The following is a 22,042-nucleotide window of genomic DNA, read 5'->3' on the forward strand; positions in this document are numbered from 1 at the left end:
AAATTTAGGACAATCTTGTTTTCTTTTAAAGATACTTTTAAAACTGCCAGCGGATTTTGTGGTTCGGAGGGTTAAGTATGCTTTTTGCTTTAACACCACTAGCCTTACTTGTTTGCTAATGCTGCTATTAATACTGTGTGCTAAGCTGTTGCTTATAGTGTGATGTAATGCTAACTGTGCTAATGGTGTTTATGTGTGCCTGTCTGTTGTTGTCGTCGTTGTTGTTGTTGTCTACCTTTCTCTGTTTCTCTCTTGACTTTATTTTTCTCTCTTTTTTCTCCCTCTCCCCAACTCTCTCTATCTCTCTCTCTCTCTCTTGCTCTCTCTCTCTCTCTCTTTCTCTTTCTGTCAGGTCTTATTCCTCCTCCTCCACCTGTTCTACTACCACCACCTCTTGTCGTTCCTTCAACAACCCTACTAGCATCACCACTCCTTCCTCCACCTCCTCCTCCTCCTCCTCTCTCTACTCCTCCAGCCTACCTCCTAACAGCCACGCCACCTACCATCAGTACTGCTGTCCCGCGCGCCTCCGCCTGCCCAAGCCTCCCTGCGCCCTGCCCCCCGCCAAGCACCACGAGCAGGCAAGGTAAGGGCCAGAGTCCCCCCCTCCTCAACACCCAGCCTCACCCGCTCTCCCCGACTCTGCCTCCACCCACCACACTGCCCCCGGTTAGCCTCCCCCAGACCACAACGTGCATTTAGAGCGAATCTGACATCCGCCATGTTCAGTTTCCAGTCTGCATTTGACATTTTATGAACTTTGCATACATCTTTCATCCAAATCCTACCATAGCAACACATGCTAACGAGTGTTCCCTTATTTGTCAGAAAGAAATAAAAGTAACAAGTCCTGATAATCAAACAAGAATGACCAATTATCCCCAATTTTTTTCATTCATTCATTCATTCATTCAGTCAGTCATTCATTCAGCCTTCATTTAAACTGGGAATATACTAAGTTATGGGTGTCTTATTTACTAGTAAGACAATAAAAAAACAATATTTATTAGTTAATAAAGTAGTAGCTAATAATTGAGTATTTAAATTTTAAAAACAAATACATTGACTTACACAAGAACAGATTTAAGTAAAACAAATTAGGAAATTCAAACCTAAAGAGGTAAAAATAAATCCAGCTTTGGATTGTTCTGCAGGTCGTTCCAAGTAGCAGGTACACAGCGAGTCAAACTGAGTAAAATCAGCTGACACCTGCTATGTAATCCATTGAATTAGGGCCCTGATGTAAGGGAGTAAGCAAACAATAGAGGCCTTTTATGTAAATAAAACCCAGTGGCTGTGATACTTGACTGAGAAAGGGGGTGCACCCAACTTTACACACATACATGTCATTATCACCTGTATTAAATCTTAATGCAGAGAGACAGAATGCCTAAAGGCTTATGAGTTACACTTTAGACATGTATGTAGAAAATGCTGCAAAAAAATACTCTTTTGTCTCAATTTAATCATTTTATTAGTCCCATTGTATTTATATATCAACTTCTCTTTTATCCACATATTTATATTCTAAATATTTGTGCAATGTATAGTAGAGATGACAAGATTATCATAATTAATATTTTATCTCCTATAAGAATTAATTTAGGGATATTGAGTGCAACTTAGTGATTTAACAGCAGAATGTGTCGTATCTGCACTACAGTACAAAATTATATCATGGGCATGAAAATGTATGTTACCCCCAGATACATAGGTAGCAATAGCACATCCACTATGTAAAAAGACTGAACAGCACAAGCCCTAAGATGAAGAGCCTTGTGGCAATAGCAATTTTCCAGCAATTTTTGCAAAAAACATTTGATCTAACATTTTAAACAGCTACACTCTGATGTCTATTCATGAGGTAACTGAAATCATTTGAAAGCACTACTGTGTAGCTTTTACAAGTACAACTGTATCTAATGCCTTTAAAAGAGAAATAAAAAGAGCTGCCAAATTTTTCTCAGATATGTGATTTCATCCTTAAATGTTTACAGTTGTGCATGTTTGACATGTTGGTCATATCAGACAAATAGTGTGTTAATTGAGTGAATGAGTGATTAATTGGGATCATGTTTCTATTTATCTGATGGACATAAGTCCAACATTTATTCTCTTTGAGCTCTGATTTTGGTCTCCACCACCTCAACTGTGATTAACGTAAACATGTTAACTTCTAAATGATCCCTTGTGTTCTTCAGCCAGTCTCTTTCACTGTAAGACTGTTTGGTGTTCGGTGTTAGGTAGTGCACAGTGGCTTCTTAGAGCCTTTTCTCTTCTCCATAAGCAATGGCTCCAAATGTCTCTTTTCCAATTTAACAGCCCTGAACCAAAATATATTTAAACCGACACATATACAGAGGCACATTGTACTGATGAAAACATAAACAAGTGTTCATGGAGCAGCTCTATTAGCTTTATTTAGGGGAGAAGAATACAAGATAGCATGCAAAGCTCACATATTTGCTTGTATACATGAAATGCTGAATGGATTTGTTATAGTAAATGTTGTTGTATGGTTGGGATGTAAATTATAGCTCCTGAATCCAAGCTAATCAAAGTTTATCTTGTAAATCTTAGTATTTAATTTATTCTACATTCTGAAATGGAAGAAATTTAAAATGTCAAGTCTAAATAGAGCACAAAATATCACTCACTGATAAGTCAAACTCAAGGTCCACTTACTTATCCATGTGATAAAGTCAAAAGCTCCAGAACAAGTGGAGTAGCTTGAGTTGCAAAATTAAGTCTTCATGTTGTGGTCAAATTCGCTCTAAATGCATTTTCAGCCTCACCCCAGCTCCCTCCCCCACCTCGCCTCCCCCCATAGTGCTATAATAACTTGTAATAATTTACAACACCCTCAACTCACACACAGCACTGAAGGTGAAGCAGCCTCCCCGGCCCTGTCGCTCCGTCCTTCTCATCCGCCTCCTCTTCTTCTCTTTCTCCTCATCATCACCCCTCTACTCCCCTCCTCCACGTCCTGCTCTGAAACAACCCCATCTGGAAGCCAAGCACCACTAGCAGGCTGGTTTAAGAGCTAGCAGCACCACAGGAAAGGGTCATATATGAATTGTTTCAATAATTCTTCCAACAGTTGCTGTCTTATTTTTCAGTGTGCTTGTGTTTTTGCTGCAGGTTGTAATTGCTAAAGGTATCATTAGCAAAAAGAAGGGGAAAAAAGCATTGAACTTCAATGTTGTTTACACAGAGAAATAGATAAAAATCCCAACAATGGAAGACTAAGATGCAAGACGTGTATTAAAGAAGAATTAAATTTCAAAGTAAAGTACAAAATAAAGTCAAAAAATAAGCAAAATTCTAGAAATGCTATCAAACACTTTTTTTTGCAACGGTTGATTTTACATTCCTCCATTATATAAAGGAGTGCAAACATCCTAGAGTCGACACAATATAGCATTAAATGTATAAGAATAAATGATTCATCTACATGAAAATACAAGACATTAAAAAAGACAATTTTACAAAAAAACATGAATCTAATGATCCTATTTATTTATTGACCCTACATTTTGCTGGTTAATATTCAGGGTTGAAACAGTTTTGAATAATTTTGAATGGTCTGTCTAGATGTAATAATAATGGAAACGGGATCTTGTGAAGTGACATGAGCACTTCTGTGCATATAACATTGTTCTATTTTTAGCTTACAAGTCCCTAAAAATTCTGCAATCTACATTAATATGAAATAGACTTTGAATGTTGGTTAATTAGAAACTTGTTTTACGCGGAAACAAACTGTGGGTGTTCACACAGCAGGGGGCGCTGCAGGAAGATGTTCACAGGGGTTTCATATAACATCAACATGTTTTCCAAAATGAAAGTTCAATTTTCTGTCTCACAAAGTCCCAGAAGCAGACTCAAATGAGCAATGAATGTAACTAATAAGTGTTTTGTCTGTTTCAAAGTCGGAAAATATCTAATGTAAGGCTGCATTAGAAGATTAAATGTGTCATAGCCATAGACTGTGCAGTACAACAGAAGCGAGTACACCCTTGCACAATATCTCTTAAATGTCAGATGGTTCTAAATTGTATCAACTCTTAATAATATTGTTATTCCTAAGTTGAACAGTAGAATATTTACTGTTATGAACTATCAATAATATTTGCCTATATTGAAAATACAAGCAGAAACTAAATGCAACAAACATGAATACAGCTGTAACAACTGACACACAAGTTATAAAAAACATAATCATTGAAACAAAAGTGAATACGGCTGTGATTATTGACACACGTTAGAAAACTGACTGAAGCAAAACTGAGTAGAGCTGTGGTTTCCAATTAGCTTAATTATATTAACATGGTTCTAAAATGGCCTGCGAACACCAGAACAGTTTTGTTTTTGACCTATTGGCTGCGTCTGTCTGTGTCTCCATCATGGCTCCACATGGAAAACGATTCCTCGAGGAATAAGATGCAACCACAGACAGTTCAGTCCTTTCACAATCTATCTCTGCTGGATCCTGACCAGGAGACACCAAAGTGAATGCATTGTCCTATCAGTGAAGCATTGAAGTGGTGTGATGGAATGGGTGAAAAATGTGTTGCGGGAGATGACATTAATAGATGGCACCATGAAGGCTTGTGGATATACCAAAATACAATCTGACAAGATAGCTACCAGTCTGCAGAAGCTTGGCAGAAGAGGAATATTTCAGCATAAGGTTCAAATCTCACTGCCAAATTACAAGAGTTTCTAAAAAAGAAAAAAGTGTAAACAATGACCTGTGACTAGAATCCAGTAGGAAGTGTAGTTTAGTTTTACAATGATGCAAATACCCTCCTGTTGAATTTACAAGTAATGTAGTTATTGAAAAACAATACAAATGTTGAAGCATATGACATTTTGGTGACGTTGCTCTCACTTCTGTTGTATCTGTATATAAAAATGATGGACGAACCAATCATGCTGTCAACGACAGTGCCTGACTCCTCCTTTAAAAAAATGCGTGAATGGACAACCACTGTTCAGTCAAAGCAGCCACAAAATAATTATGCATAACCCTTAACCCTCTTTGTCATGTATCTTAAAATTAGCTGCAGAGACCAATACATGGCTCTAAGCAGGTTTATTTCTCCTGTAAACTATAGAAGAAGATTGACTTGCTTCTGGAGCCAGCCTCAGGTGGCCATTCAAGGAGCTGCAGTTTTTGGCGCTTCCACATTTTCTTCATTTTTTAGCCCCAGAGGCTGCCGCTTGGCCACGGTGGCTTTCTTGTTTTGAAGGCTCCTTTAAATTAAACCTGTGTTTTCTTTTGCTGGTTTACTCAAAATGTTATTCCCATCCGAGCTCCATTTAAATGAATATCCTAGCCGCAATGACACATTTTAAAGTCGCAAATTAAGGATGCAGAGTGAGCGTGTGAAGGGCAGAAGATGTGTGTGTGTGAGGGCTATGAGAGGATGCGTCATCAGCAGAGGAGGGAGATTTTCAGGGGCTGTTATGGATAGATAGATACACACACACACAGAGAGCAGTGGGATTCACCAGATGACTAACAAGCTGCTATGACAGGGTGAGCTAATGTGACCTCGTTCAGCTTAGATTCTCCTGTTGTCTGCAGCAGCTTCACTTTAAACTGAATACAGACACAGCGGCAGCATTTTACCATTCAGTGAAATCCTCTTTAACACAGAATGTTCTCTCAAGGTGTAACAAGACATACATTATGCATAAGCTGAGTTCTGCCAGAGTGTTATTAAAAGCATAATGATAAAGCCACTGAAACTCATGTACGGTATCACGTTGATGTATCGTTTAAAGGATAATTCCATTATTTTTAAACCTGGGCCCTATTTTCCAATGCTTTTGGATCTAATTGATGAACCCTATGAACCCCAAAACCTGTAGGCCAATTTGAACTGAATGTTTTCTTTTAAAAAAATAAATAAATGACAGCATTTTTCCAAGCCAGAGACATAATTGTCATATTTTCATAGTCCAATATCCTTGAATTAACCACGTGTGACTTCTGGTTCTGTCAGTAAATCCCTCACCAAATCTCAGCTGAAGATCGTGATATTTCATCAGACTCACTTTATTTTTCATTGTCATTTTTAAAAATTGCTGAAATAGCACTTTACACTAACAAGATTTTGCAAAAAAACAAAACAAAAAAATTGCACTCTTTGCCGCAACCAAGAAGCCATTAGATTTTTTTTTTGACTGAACTGGGCTGAACTGCAGGTTGTGTTTACACAGCATACAGGAGAAAAATATGAAAATGAACTACAAATGCAAATAGTAAAATATAAATAGTATGAAATATATATAATGTCTAGAGTTACTATTTTTTCAGTATTGGTAACACCTGTGGTCACTTTTTAATTTTTTTGTAAAATAAATAATCAAGTAAATTCAGCTCTTTAAACTGTTTATAGTATTATAGCTGTGTCATACTGCACAAAACACATTTTTGAGGTACTTTACACTTTTAGCCATGGTTGTGTTGTTTTTACAGAGGTCCAGAACTTTATTTTGCAATGAAAACTAAGCTGTCAGCCATAATGAAACAAGAGCATAAAGTAGCCACAATCTGCTTAGAGTTCAGGTGGTTTATAGGGATGAAAATGTTTGGAATTGGTCCAATACTGACAATGACATTTTAACCGTTAACTGTGAAATGGCTGCTGTAATCTCACAGGTCATTTGTCTGTGTCAAACTAAAGTTCTTTTTACCACTGACAGTCTCAGATTGTTAATATAAAGTTATGGATTTGATTCTTACAGAGACAGACATGTGTAACATATAAGAAGTGTCACAGAAACGGGAGATGTGTTGGGTTTTTTGCATTAGGAGATGGGGCGTCTCGTTTCCTGCTCTTGAAAAACTTCTAAAATAACTGTTGTCATGAATACACTAAGAGGAAGCATTCATATGGACTCCTCTAATTAACATGGTACATGTGACCCTACTTGAAGCTACCAAGAGATGGAGTACAGAAATTGTAGGTTGCTGCTGTCTAAAGGATTAACAAAATGATTTTTTGTTTGTTTTGTTTTTCCAAATTGTTGCAAAAAATGGAACACCACACTTTGTAATGCTTTTACGTAGGACCTTTGAGGGACAGAAACATGCTCAACTTGAGGCTAGTTGCGCCAGAAATGAACAAAAACGATCCTGTCTGTTCACTGCATCGTTCAGGTCATCATGTCTGCAGTGAATGTTTTGACCAAGATGACCGCTGCCAGTCAAGTCGGAAAAGAAATCCAAAGTCACAACACATTTTCCCCCTCGAATCGTTATACTAAGAGTGCAGAGAACTGCTGCAGACAGAGTGTAATTAGTAAAGTTGCTGACTTGGTGTCAGTGCACACGACAGCATGGCAGGATAACAGCAAAAGCAGTCACTTAATAAGCCAGTAGTATGTCCAGATGCCCTGTGGAATAGAACCCATATACAAGAGGTCTGTGTGAGCCCAAGAACTGTGCACCAGATCCCTAACTGACGTGTGGGAAACTCTCCACAAACATAAAAAATTAAACAAACTCTTAATTTAGAGACTTTACCGATTCAATGCTATAAACTTCATGAAATGTTCATGCACACATTATTCCCAACACTTCTGAGTCCATTGACCTCTCAAAATTGTAATCTCAGCAACCTGACCTTGAAGTAAGACTTCTAGAAACCTTAAAGCATTAATTGTATTAAATTCCATCATTATTTATTTCAGATTTTGTCAAATTACTTCAATGTGTGAATGGAAACAAATTATCCTACAGGAGAAAAGCACATTTTAAAGCTCTTCCAGGCTTACGTTTGGCCTGAACATATCTGTACATATTTATGCTGAGAGAAACTCATTGAGGATATACAGTGAAACCAGGATGTCTGTGTTTTCTTCTTTGCATTTCTTTGCCTCTTTACGGGATATTTGCAACCCCTTTTCTAACCTAATTACAACATAAATACTCACTTTGAAAGTCTCAGCTGATTTAGCTATTTGCACAATTTATACTGTGAAATGCATTCAGTTCCAGACATGAGAGAGATGTTTTGTCACATTGAATTTAGAACATCTACATGCATATTGCAGAGAAGAAGTGAGGTCATGGTCTCGTTTTGCAAATTTACATTACCTACAGTGAGAGACAACATTTCTCTGAAGCTACACTAAATGCACATCAGACTAGGTGGTTTAAAGTGACATCTGCAAGAAACTGAATGCAGCAAGCACTTAAAAAAGACATTTTAGTGACATTACAGAATTGAAACACACACTTTCCTGTGTCTCCACATCTTGTTCATCTCCTCAGTCAGACATTGCCCAATTTTCAGGGCATTAGATTATTAAAATGAGTCGTGGAAACATAAAACTGCTGAATAGAATCAAAGTGATGGATTACAGCCACATTTATAAAAATCACACCGGAGGTGATTATCGCATTAATTTGCACTTTTTGCCAGCATTACATTTGCATTAATGCGTATTATTGGCACTGGACACTATCTCAAAATTACCAAAGGCTTGGCTTCCCCATCACCTCACCCTCTCCAGTCACGTCATCCATTCATTCCTTCCTCCTCCCTCCCTGTCCTTTCCCCTTAAGGAAACTCAGATGTGAGTCTGGTCACCTCTGACTCTGTAAAGTTTTAGGGATTAATTGTGTCCCGGGGCGACGAGGGAAACGCTGCTTCACCTCTGCCAAAAACTTAGAAGGTCAGTCCCTCACTTGGAGATGTGTAAGCACTGACATCTTGTGGCAGACTGCAGTATTGCACCTCCTGACTTTAAATCCCACTACCACACTGCTCTGCATTTCCTCCCTCTTTTCTGATTAGACTCTTCTTCTCCCACCTTTTTCTGTTTTCTTTTTTCTTCTACTACTTTACCTTTCTTGCCCTCCTTTCCTCTCTGTCTCTCTTGTCTGTTTATCTGTCTCTCAGAGAGGAGGACGATGACGACATCGCCCATCAGTTCTGTTGCCCCGCCTCCGAGTGCAGTAGCCCCTCCTCTAGGTAACCAGGGGCAACCATGAGACGCTCCCCTGCCCAACTTCCCCCGGGTAAATCGAGGGGTGATTATGAACCCCGGTCCTCCCTGCACCATGGCTGTGTCTGTCTCTTTTTTTGACCTCTAAACACCAAACAGCAAGAAAACTGATGAGCTGAAAAAGATACAAGAATTTTTTTCACATTAAAGGCTTGTTTGTTGAGAAAAATTTGAGGCTGCAAAATTAAGAAAACTCAGCCTTTAAAAGAAAATGATGAAGCTGGCTTTTGCAACTCTGCTGCTGATCCGACTTGTTTCTCTTTTCTTTTAAACCTGGTGACAGATTTTCTTAAAGTTTAACAACCCTGGGTTGAACAGTAAAAGTTGCGTTGCAGCTTTAAACCAACAGGACCGATCTTCGTCTCCTACCTGGAAACATTCAAGCTCACACCTGTTTCAGCCGGTTTGTTCGGTGACTCAGCTGAATGTCAGCGATGAGTCTGCAGTTTTGTGCATAATGTGAACACATCAGACAGTCTTTGACCTCCTTCTGAGGACAAATTCAGACCTTGTCTCTTCCCTCCTGGTTTGGGTCTGAACGGGGACTTTAAGAATTTATCCTCCCTGTCCAAGCATGAAGCCATGACCCCTCTGTTTCCTGATGATGCTGTGCCCAGAGCCCGAGGTAGACAGAGTTCGGCAAGGGTTGGACAGCGCTCGATGTGACGATGTGCCCCAGGTTTATTTATAACATCACCATGATAGCACTGAAACATCAGCAGGTAGCGCTGCGATGTCCCAACTCTGTCTATGCAGGGCTCTGGTCTGTTGTACAGCATGTCTTCACTGCATCACGTCAAACTCTTTGGAAGGAAGGACTCAAGACTCAGCTAGTCTTGGACTGAAAGAATCTGTTAGCAAGTTCATGAACTGTACATGCCACTCTGGCAGGTAACCACACATCACTTGGAGGTCTTCTTCTGTAAACCTGGTCGGCTTAAATAACCCGCCACTGGAGTCATGAATTTGGTCTCCTTTTTCTGTCTTTTGTAGAGTTACTATCATCCCTACATACCGCAACCTGGGTTCTCCTTACAACTGCTTCTTTTCTTGTTTCAACAATCTACTTGCACCCAAATGCAACACTGGAGCAAGAGTGAGCAGCGGCCAGTGTGCTCAGTGAGCAAAGTGTTGCTGTACTGAAGTACATCAGGGAAAGTTTATGTTCTTTGTCCTGTAGTGTGAGAAATGACACTGAAGTGCCAAAAGTGAGACTGGAGTTTGGTGTAAAGATCACAAGAAGGACATTTCTTTAAAAATAATTACAATAACCATGGATAGTTATGCAAAGAAATAATGCATACCCATGTCAAATTTTGATTTATAGTGATCTTTTTATTTGACTGGTAGATTTCTTGGAAATGACAAATTATAAAAAAAGACAGTAAGACATTGTGTTAAGAAATGCTAATGATTAATTCTAACTACTTCTATGTCTGTGGATTTTTTTTTTTTTTTTTTTTTTAACATTTTTTCCAAAACAAAATGTCAAGTCCATAATTATTTATGCCCCTTGGAGAAAATGCAGCTTCTAAGCCATTCCAAATGATCTTCCTGATTTTGATCATCTTTGAGAGTGTTCTAGTACATTAAATTGAGAAGAGCTGGTGCAGGAGTTCTCTAGTCTGTTACTGGTCAATTGCAAGTCATGGCTAAAACCACAGGGTTGGTTTGGAGCGGCCCAGGCAGAGGCTAGACCTGAATCCTATTAAGAGTCAAGACCAGAGTGATGGCGAGAAAGTCTTCAATCTCAGAGACGAGTGGAATAACATCCTAGTTGAAACATGCATACCAAGAACACAGTTAAGATTCATTGTGAACATCTCTAACACAATGTCGCTGGCTTATGTCATTTTCAGCCAGAAGAAACCTATTGCTTAAATAAATATTCACTGTGTATCAACATTTGGCATGACTATGAATAATTAGGAACTATAAATCACGATAACTAGCTTGGTGCTAAGTTGGCGTGGCCACAATTAGAAGCTAATTTCTGGCCCCTTTTTGCCAAGCGAGTCACACTGAAGATGAAGTAGCGGACAGGCCTGCTGAGGCTCAGGGCGCCATATGCAAAGTAAGTCAGCTTAATACAGTGATGGAGAAAGAAAAACACTTGAAGTGCTTCCCCCCGTTTACAGTTTTAGGGAGAACCCTGGTGCCTAATGTGTACAACACACACACACACACACACACACACACACACACACACACACACACACACACACACACAGCAGCTACAAGAGTCCTCAGAGATAATACAATGACATGAGTGATATTACGATGACATTTAGTATGTTTACATGCACAACGGGGAGCAACCAGCTTTAAGGCAATATTTTTATGGTGTCAGCTACAGTAAATGTATCCGTGTAATAATAATTATCTACCATACATGTAGTGTGACATGACGACTGCTTCTGATCCCATCTTACATGCAGACCAAGCTCTTTTTAATGAGGCAGACAGTCCCATCTGTTCGCTCAGCTAGAGCTGCAGATCTTGTGTCAAGTATTTGTGTCACCCAGAGGTGTCTGAAGGACGCATCTGAGCCTGAAGTTAAGGTTTGAATACGTCACTTAAAGGTGTCAAAAAAGAAGGGAAGCAGCCGTCACCAGGGCTGGATGTCAGTCAAGTCAAACACACTACAAAGAGCCCTGCTAGCATTCACATTATTTTCATGCTTAGAAAGTGTTACGTATATCATAGATGTTTGTAATTGGCATTAATTGTTTCTACATTCATTTGTTTTTCAGTGAGCGTTTATTTTTAGTACTCACTGACAAAGAACTTTTTTAATGCAGTGCTGTGCAGATTTGGACCTGGTGGGGGTCGTTACTTATTATGGACGGTCCAACTTAGAGGTGATTTAATCCTGCATTCTTCCTAACAGCCAGCAGGGGGCGACTCATCTAGTTTCAAAAAGAAGTCAGACTCTATAGTAGCCAAGATCTGTGCGTCCATAACATGTTTTTATAAGCATTTTGAACTTTTGCATTCCAAATGGTTTATAGAAATGACAAAATTTGAGAAAAATTCCCCAATCCTTGAAAGTGATTAAAAGCATGACCAGCACTAACTGACATGGAAGAATAATTTCAGTTTTCCAGATTGAAAACAACTCCTGAAGATTTATCTCCATTTTTCACACCAAGATAACTCTTCACCTACAGTTTAATACTGGTGTATTTGTTTTGAACAGTATGGCACAGGTTGCGGTTTTTGGTCATTTGCTGTCATCCTGCTTGATACATAAAATACCCAGGTGGTTCTGACATAACGCTGAGTGCAAGCATTAGCAAGCTGGCCTAACTAGCTTCTACTTTCTGAGAGGAAGAGTAATCAAAAACAAATGTGACCTTATCCTGTCAGTAATGGAAATTGACTGAAATTTTAACTTGACTTTAAGAAACAACTGCAGCTTAAGACACTTAAACATCAACTTCATCACTCAGTTTTGATGGTTGCTATTTGGCACGAACCAGAATCAGGCAGAAAACAGCTCTTGCTGCTGGTGACTAGCCCTGGCCAGCAGAATATCTCAAAAGCAGCTAACATTAGCTCTAACTATGGTGGAACAAGCTTGGCTGTCCGATCTTGATCAAATTTAATTAGCTGTCACCACTTGGGAGGTTTGGTCGGGTAAAACATCCATAAATAAACATGTCCACAGACATCTGTTAGAGTGAAGCTTGGTCTACATGTATGTCTGCTCAGATTAAGATCAAATTATGATAATTTGGTTTCGTGTGACAGTTTCAGAAGTCACAGTATTGCCTTAATTACTACAGTGCACGTAAACACACTCAGTGACTTCCTCTCTGAGAGTGAGGAAGCTGAAGGAGGTGGTGATGAAGGGAGCAACAGTGGAGCTCTTTGTCTTTTCTCCTCTCTGTTTTCTTTACACTGTCACCTGTCTTTGTCTGTGTGTTTAACTGTAGCTTTGACTCCTTCCTGTTCCTTCTCTTTTCCTCTCCTTCCCCCCTCCCAAAGAAAGAAAGACATCCTTCTGATTCAAGTAAATCAAAGAAAAGACGTAAAAGAGAAAAAACCTCTTCATAGTACATATGGAGCTACAGAAGAAACCCTCTGATAGATGGACCCATGACAAAGTCCAGGCATTGTTAAGTATCCCAGTGGGATTTTGAGTCAGCAAAACTTTTTATGCCTCTTGTTGTTTTTGTATTGTTACGAGCAAAAATAATGTAGCAAAGCAGTTGTTTCAGCTGGCAAATTTGCCTAATCTTTGCTGGGCCTTTAGACCGCAGTGGAAACAAAAATATCAAAATGGGTTTCGTTCCTTGGAAACTTGGTAGAAAGACATCCTCTGGTGGAAACACAGCTAATTAAATGAAAGCGTCCATCCCTTGTACATTACTTTTAATGAACAGCAGGCTACTACAAGACTGCATAGTACATTAGATAGTTTGGAAAATTAAAGCTGTGCAGTGTTACACCTGTAAGTGATGACACAAAATGAGGATGAAGCACAAATACCACACTACACCGCACTATAACAATACTCAGATACAATAAAAAGTTGTGCATTCAAAGTTTTACTCCCATCAAACTAGTCTATATTAGCATTTTTATTCTAATTATGGATGCTTCATCTGTAAGCATTTTAATCAAGTTATTTAAATTGATTCAAATTTTACCAGCTTTATGAGGATTGGGGTGTATTATCATTATGCAGCATAGGATTGCTGTTCAGCCCCTTTAAAAACATGACTGACCCTCTTTACGCTTGGTTTTAAAATGTAATCCAAATACACATGAACAACCATGCGGTTCATCCTGCTGTTTATCATGCATCTCCGAGATGTCCAGCAGGCCACACAGAGTGGGCTGAAAATGAAGTGCCCAAAACTGTAGTTTCTCAAATGGCCACTTGGGACTGGTTCCAAAAGTGAGTCTATCCCCAAAGACCTACTTGTTATTGTGTCCACCATCACAGCAGACATAAACATGGTGTTGGTTTCTGTAGCTGATTTTGTCGTTCGTGACAACTGTATGGGAGGTGAATTACAATCCACCGTCATGGGTCAGTCCATTGCCCACCTCAGCTCCTCTCACACTCCACCTCTGTGCTTATTTTTGGATTACCAAGCAGTATGGGACAGTCATCGCACTGAGTTTCAAAACTGCTCTTCAGGAAACCTGTGGGTGACATCACAGAGGAGTCAGCCATCTTTATATACAGTCAATACTTAGTTACAGTCAATATTCCATTCCCTGTGTCACTTCTGCGAGGTTAAAAGAACTCAGCCATAGACTGGAAAGAGAAGATGGGGATAGTCACTATGACATCCCCCATTGGTTTATGGACTTTTATTCCAGTTTTAAAGCCTGGAGCTTGGAATTTAGTTGCTGCCGACTTTTTTTTTTTTTTAAGTCAAATGTAGTGAATGACAGGTTGATCTGACTGAGAATTAATGTGAGTTAAATGTATGCTGTGTTAGAACCTAATCAGTAAAGATCTTTCCATGTCCCACAAAGCACATTAATTCTTTTTGGTATATTGAATTTTTCTAATGCTATTCTCAAAAATGCACCTAAAATACATTCTAGAAACACAGCTAATGTGTCCCTGTGGGTATTTATACTTATATTTAGTGCTGACCAGTTTTCTAAAACCAATTGTAAACATGGTCTTGTTATATTTGTCCACAGTAATTACTCCCTCTGAAACATAGTTGAACTTCAAGTGAAATAAAGGACATCTACATTGGACTTATGTATAGTTTTTAAGAAAATGCACGTAGTTACTCTCCACATCTGCTGTGCAGTAAAGAGTAAACTGTTGAGTCCTGCTTGTCATTCATTATTGCCCTACTTTCTCTTGATGTAAATGATAACAGCAGACCATAAATTAGACGCTACTATGTTTATTTAGATTATTTAAAGTCTTTGCACAGTTTGTCAGCTTCATCTTCAGTGACAGTCTGTCAGCTTTCCAACCTGGACGTCATGATTATGAGGCTCTTTCCATCACATTAAGTGCTGACTGCCAGTGAAACTGCAGTAATTTATGGGAACTACATTTGGGAAGAAATGATGTAATAAATCGGTGATAATAGATAAAAAATGCCAATTCTTTATCGTAGTAATTGTCCTGTCATCTCAGTGTGCAGGGAAATTATATAAGGTTTGATAAGATAGAACTTCTAATGTGCCATACTCTATATTAATACATTATCCTGCACACTCTGCACTTCTGCCAAATGATACATGCTGCAATTAACCAAAACCAGTCAGTGATATATTAGAGTCGTTTGGTAATTGTAGAACTCTTAACCCAAGAAAATAAGTGATGTTTTAGTATTATTTTTTTTCCATTAACAACTTAGACGTTCCCCTACTTAGAGACTGCATGTTTTTTGATGCACTTTTATTTTAATGTAGCTACACATAAAATCTGACTTGAATGCTGTGGAGACAATCATTGTATTAAGAATTAAGAAATTTGAAATACACAGTATGCAACTGAAGTAAGGTCACCCCTGTGCAATATCACTTAAATGTCAAATTACTCTAAATTGTGTCACCTCACCTCACCTACCTAAGCAGAACAGAGGGAACTCAATGTAACAAAAGTTGATTCATCTGTCTTTAATTTTAACTATAACTGAGATTTAAATCTTTTATTTTTTCAGTACGTCATATGTCCACCTTTATTTTTGACTCAGTCGGACTCGATCCTGCTTGACGTGGGAGGATACAAATTTTCATGCAGATATCAGAGACTATTTTTTTCAGTTGCCCTTTACTCCAGCAGTTTAGTTGCTCTACCTTTCTCTTTAACCCTCATGTTGTCTTCACTTATGGGCACCAAAAAATACTGTTTCCTTGTCTGAAAAAAATCCCAAAAATCAGCAAAAAAATTCCCCAAATTTCTGAAAATTTGCAAAACCTTCAGGAAGAAAATTCCAATAATTCCTTAAATGTTTCCCTTAAAAGTTTTTTTTTTTTAATCCCCCAAATTTGGCAAGAAAATTCTTGTAAATATTTTCAAAAAATGAGTAAAAATCTTCCAAAAAAATCCGAACAATATCAAAAGTGATTCCATATATATCAGTAAAACTTCTAATATTTTCTTTAAGAACACTGACATAAAAATCAACCAAAATCCAGCGAAATTCACTGGATTTTGGTTGATTTTTTTGTGAATGTTCTTAAACATTTTTAACAGTTCTTTTTTTCCACCAAAAAATGTTCAAAGATTTCCCAAAAATGTTGAAAATGTGGGCATCAGAAGTTTCACTGTGAAAATATATTTTTTCCACATTTTCAAACTTTAAACCGGGTCAATTTTGACCTGCAGGACGACACGAGGGTTAAAATACCCCAGAGATGGTCCACTGGATTCAAGTCTGGCAACACACCTGGCCAGGTCATAGTTTCAGAGTTTTCTTATTTAGAGACTGGTGTGATAGGCAGTGTGCTTTGGATCTTTATTATCATAGAATATTCTTCTTCTGCAAAGCTTCTGCAGACTTGGAGTGATTCAATTCAATTCAATTTTATTTATTTAGTGCCAATTATAGTTCAAATGGTCTCAAGACACTTTACAGAACCCATGATCTTGTCAGTGTTTTGTCCACTGGCATTTACAGTACCATATGTAAATGTCATCTTCCCTGACACCTTTTTCACTTCTCCAGAGCAAGTATCACCAATACTTCCATCTCTGTGCGTCATTGTCAGGACTATGCATTCACTGTGGTAGTCCTGCACACAGTCCAGTTCAGTACATGCTGTACTCCATCTGAGCTCAACAAATTTAACTTGGTCTCATCTACTCAAAGAATCCCCTCAAAATATTCATTAGGCTTCTTTTCATGTTTTTTTTTTTTTGCAAAGTTTCATCTTGCACTTTTGCTCCAAACAGTGAGAAATGGTATTTTTCTTGAATGTCATCCATAGAGGTTGACATTATGCAATGTCCTTCTCACTACCTGAGCTGTCACAGAAACTCTGATTCCTACTGATAACCCCTGTGCCAAGAGTGAAGCAAATCTGTTCTTTAGAGCTAGATTGTGAAAATAATGCACTATCTGTGGCGTTATTGTTGCCAATGGCTGATTAGTGGTACTGTGGCTTGTTCTGTACTTTCTGATTACTGCTGCAGCTGATGTTTTCAATGATCTGTGTAGCTTACAGACAACTCATAGGTCCAAAACAGAGAAAGTTCTGGTGTTCACAGTTCATTTTCTAATGATGTTCATACAGTTAACCTGGTTGGAACTTACAGGTGTATTCAGTTTGGTTTCAAAGATCACAGGTTTTCTAACTTGGGTGTGGGTGATTACAGGTGTATTCACTTCTGGCCCATTGATTTTCTGTATTTATTTTGACTGTATTTTCAGTATAGACTTTCTTAAGAATTATTTTTTTGATTGTTCAAAAGAGGAAATACTGTATTTGTCAACTTAGACACGTCATTATTGATAAGCGATGCAATTTTAAATAATTTGACATTTAAATAATATTGCACAGGAGTGAACTCAGTGCCGTTGTGTAATTTATTATGCAATGGTTCAGGAGGCTTAGAATTTTCTCTTTTCGGAGAGTAAGAGATTTTTAAACTTCTTTAGAACATGATCAACCTTGTGATTACAATTTTGGTAGACTAAAGTTTTGCATGGCTAATTTTCACTTACATTTTCTCTATGAGCAGGGACATATCTAAGTCATTACCGTGATTTACTTTAAGATAAAATCATTCATTACAGCTACCATCATACAGGTATTGCAAATATTGCTAACCATTACCTTTGTATGGTTCATTTTACAGCTCAGTCTATCAGCATTTCACACTGTTTGCTTGTTTTCATTTGGTAGCAATACATTAAGAAATCACTTAAAGCTGTGTTAGGTAATATGTACCGATTTGGGGCATTACAGTCCAATACAGTTTTCATCAGACATTTTTACATGTTAAGGTCTAATTAATGAGATTATTAATTAAATTTCAGCTCCCTGCTAGTGCTAATGCCGACTCCCCGTTATGGTCGACTGTGACACCTAACCTGAACTGTCATTAAGTAATTAATCATTACTGATAGTCTCATAGTTTATTAGTTTAACTAATTCACATTTTCTTGAAATAGTTCAAGTTAATTTCAAAATCACTTGACAGTTATATGGAAGCACGGCTACAGTGCTCTACAGATTTTTTTCATACTCAGCTATCTGTAACTCCAGTCAGAACAATCAGGCATGAAAGCAACATGCATGCGTAGTCCACCATCTGATAAATTGTAAGTCACTTTAGTTCTGCTTTTGTTCTCTGACTTCTGAAAAAAACATAATTGTCTTGCTTTGGTGTGGTAACACTGAGCTCGCTTCAATTTTGTGCCAGCCAACTAGCATACATTTTATGTGTTAATGTAGCTCCAGATCGACCAGAACCTACAGGTGGCTTTGTAGAAAGTTTGGCTGATGTGGTTTTGTTAAAGAAAAGTTGTAGGAAGCAGAAAGCTGCCCAGAGCTGCAGCGTGAGGTCTTGATTCTGAGTGGAACTGGCAGCACAAGAAACTCTTTCACACAGCTTGGACTCTGGGTTTGTTTATAAGATATTGCTGAGAGCATCTTTAGAGTAATTATCATAGTCCTGTACGTTTACATTAGCTTCTTCTACTCAGTAGAGTCTATAAAGTAGCATTCATACGCTCTACTCATGCAGGTTCTGTAATGGTCTGTTAGTTTTCTCACATACTTTTGCTAATTCACTGAAGACTCACTGGTGCTAACACACACCCACAAACGCACACTCACACACAGACACACCAGCGTTCTGCACTAATAAGCAGGGGCCATGCAGGGATCCATTAAATACGACAAAGCTGGACATTAGAAATGAAATTGATACAGGAAAAACCTCTTTATCAACAATAATAAGTTAGGAGATGATCGTATAACATCGCCTGATCAATACATATCTGTATTGATCACAGCGACTTGCAACACTTCCTAGAGTTTCCACAGAGCTGCACCGTTCACCAGGCATCACTGTATAAAGCCATAAAGTACTATATTAGAGACTTTCTTCAAGCTGAGTGATCTTTTAGCCGTATTTTAAGTGTTGTTGTATGTATTTATACGTGTCTTAATTATTTTGCAACATGTAGATTTCTCAGAGGATCAGTTGCTGCTTGTTGCTTCTTGTACTTCGCTGTTGCTCTTGTCTGAAGGCAATCTCCTCCTCATCAGCAGCACTTTTCTGTTTTCCCTGCAGCTCGTTACTTCGTGTCACCTCGCATCTGTAGTCAGAGAGACCGGCACTGCTGGTCTCTGTGGTGATTATATAACTATTTTCCTGCACACGGGATGGCAGATGAGTCATGTTGTAAAGTCAGAAGTGTATGCATTGGGAACAGGGAGCTGAAGTTGTCTTGTTGGCGCTCATCAACATGGCATAATAATCTCGCTCGGTGTCGGGTTATTTATTCGTAACATTTTAGCATCTCTGCTGCCAAACTTTTTGTCACCCAGTTTCCATCTGATATAAACAGAGGCAAGTTTTTAGCTTCCTTTTCCCGACACAGCGGCATTGGAATGAAGGCATTTTGACAGCAATCGTTTGGGAAATGCACAGTGTGCCCTGCATACTGTATACTCTCATCAAATTTAAGACAAAATACACATATGCATTTGCAATACATGCTGTTATATTGAAAATGAGAGTCGGCACCTCTGAGTATAAGGACATGGTTCTCTGCCAGAAACTGGAGGCTTGCTCCTTCCGGGTTAGAGGCGAACTGCTGCCCCAAGCAGAGTGGTTTTAGTATCTCGCGATCTTGTTCACAAGTGACGAGAAAATGGAGCGTGAGATAATGTGGGCATTGTTCCGGACTGACGTGGTGAACATGGAGCTGAGCCAGAAGGTAAAGCTCTCAATTTACCAGTCAATCTACATTCCAACCCTCATCTGTGGTCATGAGCTCTGGGTAGTGACCCAAAGAATGAGATAAAAGCAGCAAATATCCTCCGTAGGGTGGCTGGGCTCAGCTTGAGAGGTAGGGTGAAGACCTTGGACGTGTGGAGGGAGCTCAGAGTAGAGTCGCTGCTGATTCGTGTTGAAAGGAACCAGCTGAGGTAGTTGGGGCATCTGATTCTAATGCCTCCTAGATGCCTTCCTTTGAAGGGTTTCAGGGCAACTGTTAGGAGACCTTGGGAGGAGCTGAAAGGCATTACAGGGAAGAGTGACATCTGGAATGTCCTGCTTAGCCTGCTGAAATCACAACCCTCCTCTGGGTACACGGAAGAAAATGAATACTATTGTAAGACAAGTGTATGTCACAAGTTGTGTTTTTAGACACTGCTTTTCTTCAGAATACACCAATATTCGTAGAACTCATACAGCAGCATTAATTCAGCACCAGATGCTGTCTGAAGTTTCACAACTATTTAGTTTGCAGACTTACGTGGCACTTTGTGTCATTGCACTATGAAGTTTGGTTTTTGCAACTTCAGGTTACATACAGTGTCAAGTTAGTGCAGTTTGACAAGTCCAGAATGGCATATTGTGAGTAAAAACAGTGATTTAAAACAGTTAGCTTGTCTTCCACTAATCTACTAGTCAGTTAATCTTATCGTTTTAACTCATGAAAGGATGAGAAGTGAGGATTAATAGAAGCTATTTTTTCATGTGATAAACAGGCAGGTATTTTCAGATAAAAGTAGCGACTCTGAACTGAGATAATCTGGATTTTCCCTGCTTGACTAATCCAATATGTTGAGTTCTATTTAACAACAGGAAAATTATCAACATCATAATTACATCTTGTAAAAGAAAAAAAGTATTACATACCTTCTATTTTATTTCCTCTTTAATCTAAATTTACTTTCAGAAACTCTTACATTAGATTATGAATGTTACGTTTTACCATGGCAACAGCCATTGTAATCTGCTGCCATGGAGACAAATCAGAGGTTTGGGTAGGAGGTCATCATCGTATGACGACCTCGTTAGCTCCATTCACCCTCGCTTTGATACTCAGCGAGGAGTCACATGAATAACACACACAAACACACACACACAAACACACACACACACAGAGGCTTCCTGTCGATTGCCCTCCCTCCCCTCCCCTCCTCTCTCTCTCCTCGAGCTGCTTCTCCCCCTCCCCCTCCTCTTCCTACTCCTCCTCCTCTTTCTCAGTCTTTTCTTTGATTTCCAGTCACCTGCTGTTTTCTTCTTGATTCTCTCTTTCTGTGTCTCATTATGTAAATATACAGATAGTCATTCTTCAGTCTGTTGACTTTATTCTTATGTAAATTATTTAAAAAAGAGATCGACTATGGATGATATACAATATATTATAAAAGTATGAAATACAAAAGAACTGAAAACAATGAGAATGTACATGATGATGACGACGATGGAACTGATGATCATTTCTGTGCGATGATTAACAACTGTGAAGATGATGTCATGCTAATGACTATTGCACTGGTCAGTGATGAGGATGCTGATGGTGGCGAATGATGAAGATTAAGATTAAAAACTCATTCAAAAGAAGCGTGTCATGAAACGATTTCATTCCAATACTGCTCAATGTTTTGTCAACGCACACACGAGAGTTGTAGTTAGGAAATGCAAGACACATTAATAATTAATATTTGTCTATACATTTTAAAACCTGTCTAGATGGAAAATGAATTGAAACAGGGGTTTCAAGGTGCTCTGCTATTCTGCTCTTTCTCAAAATTCACTGTGCAGAGCAAACCAGCAATTAATGTATTGTTGAAGAACCTAAGTTCTTGTAAACCTCCCATATAAATTCTTAAAATTTAACTAGCATTTAAGTAAAGACACAAATTGTTTATATCAATGCCAAATGTTGATTTATAGCGGCCTTTTATTTGACCAATTGTTCTTTTCTGGCTGGAAATTACATTAACAAGTCACAAAAGTGTTACAGTAAAATACTGTGGTAGAGATTCAAATGATAAAGTTTTAATTATTTCTCTTTTTCTACATTCCGTGTCCAAAAGGAATTCATACCCCTTA

General features: G+C 38.6%; 1 protein-coding gene and 1 long non-coding RNA gene across 4 annotated transcripts in view; both read left to right on the forward strand.

Annotated features, from left to right (window-relative positions):
• The window catches only part of LOC111583762 (IQ motif and SEC7 domain-containing protein 1-like), a 205,546-nt gene that overhangs the window by 66,328 nt on the left and 117,176 nt on the right, over positions 1-22,042 (forward strand). The window lies entirely within an intron of this gene.
• Positions 597-21,550, forward strand: LOC129349531 (uncharacterized). Its single transcript, XR_008602567.1, has 2 exons — positions 597-8,694; positions 8,922-21,550. It is a non-coding gene; the product is annotated as an uncharacterized LOC129349531 (long non-coding RNA).

The sequence above is a fragment of the Amphiprion ocellaris genome, chromosome 8 (assembly GCF_022539595.1).
Source record: "Amphiprion ocellaris isolate individual 3 ecotype Okinawa chromosome 8, ASM2253959v1, whole genome shotgun sequence".
Lineage (NCBI taxonomy): Eukaryota > Metazoa > Chordata > Actinopteri > Pomacentridae > Amphiprion > Amphiprion ocellaris.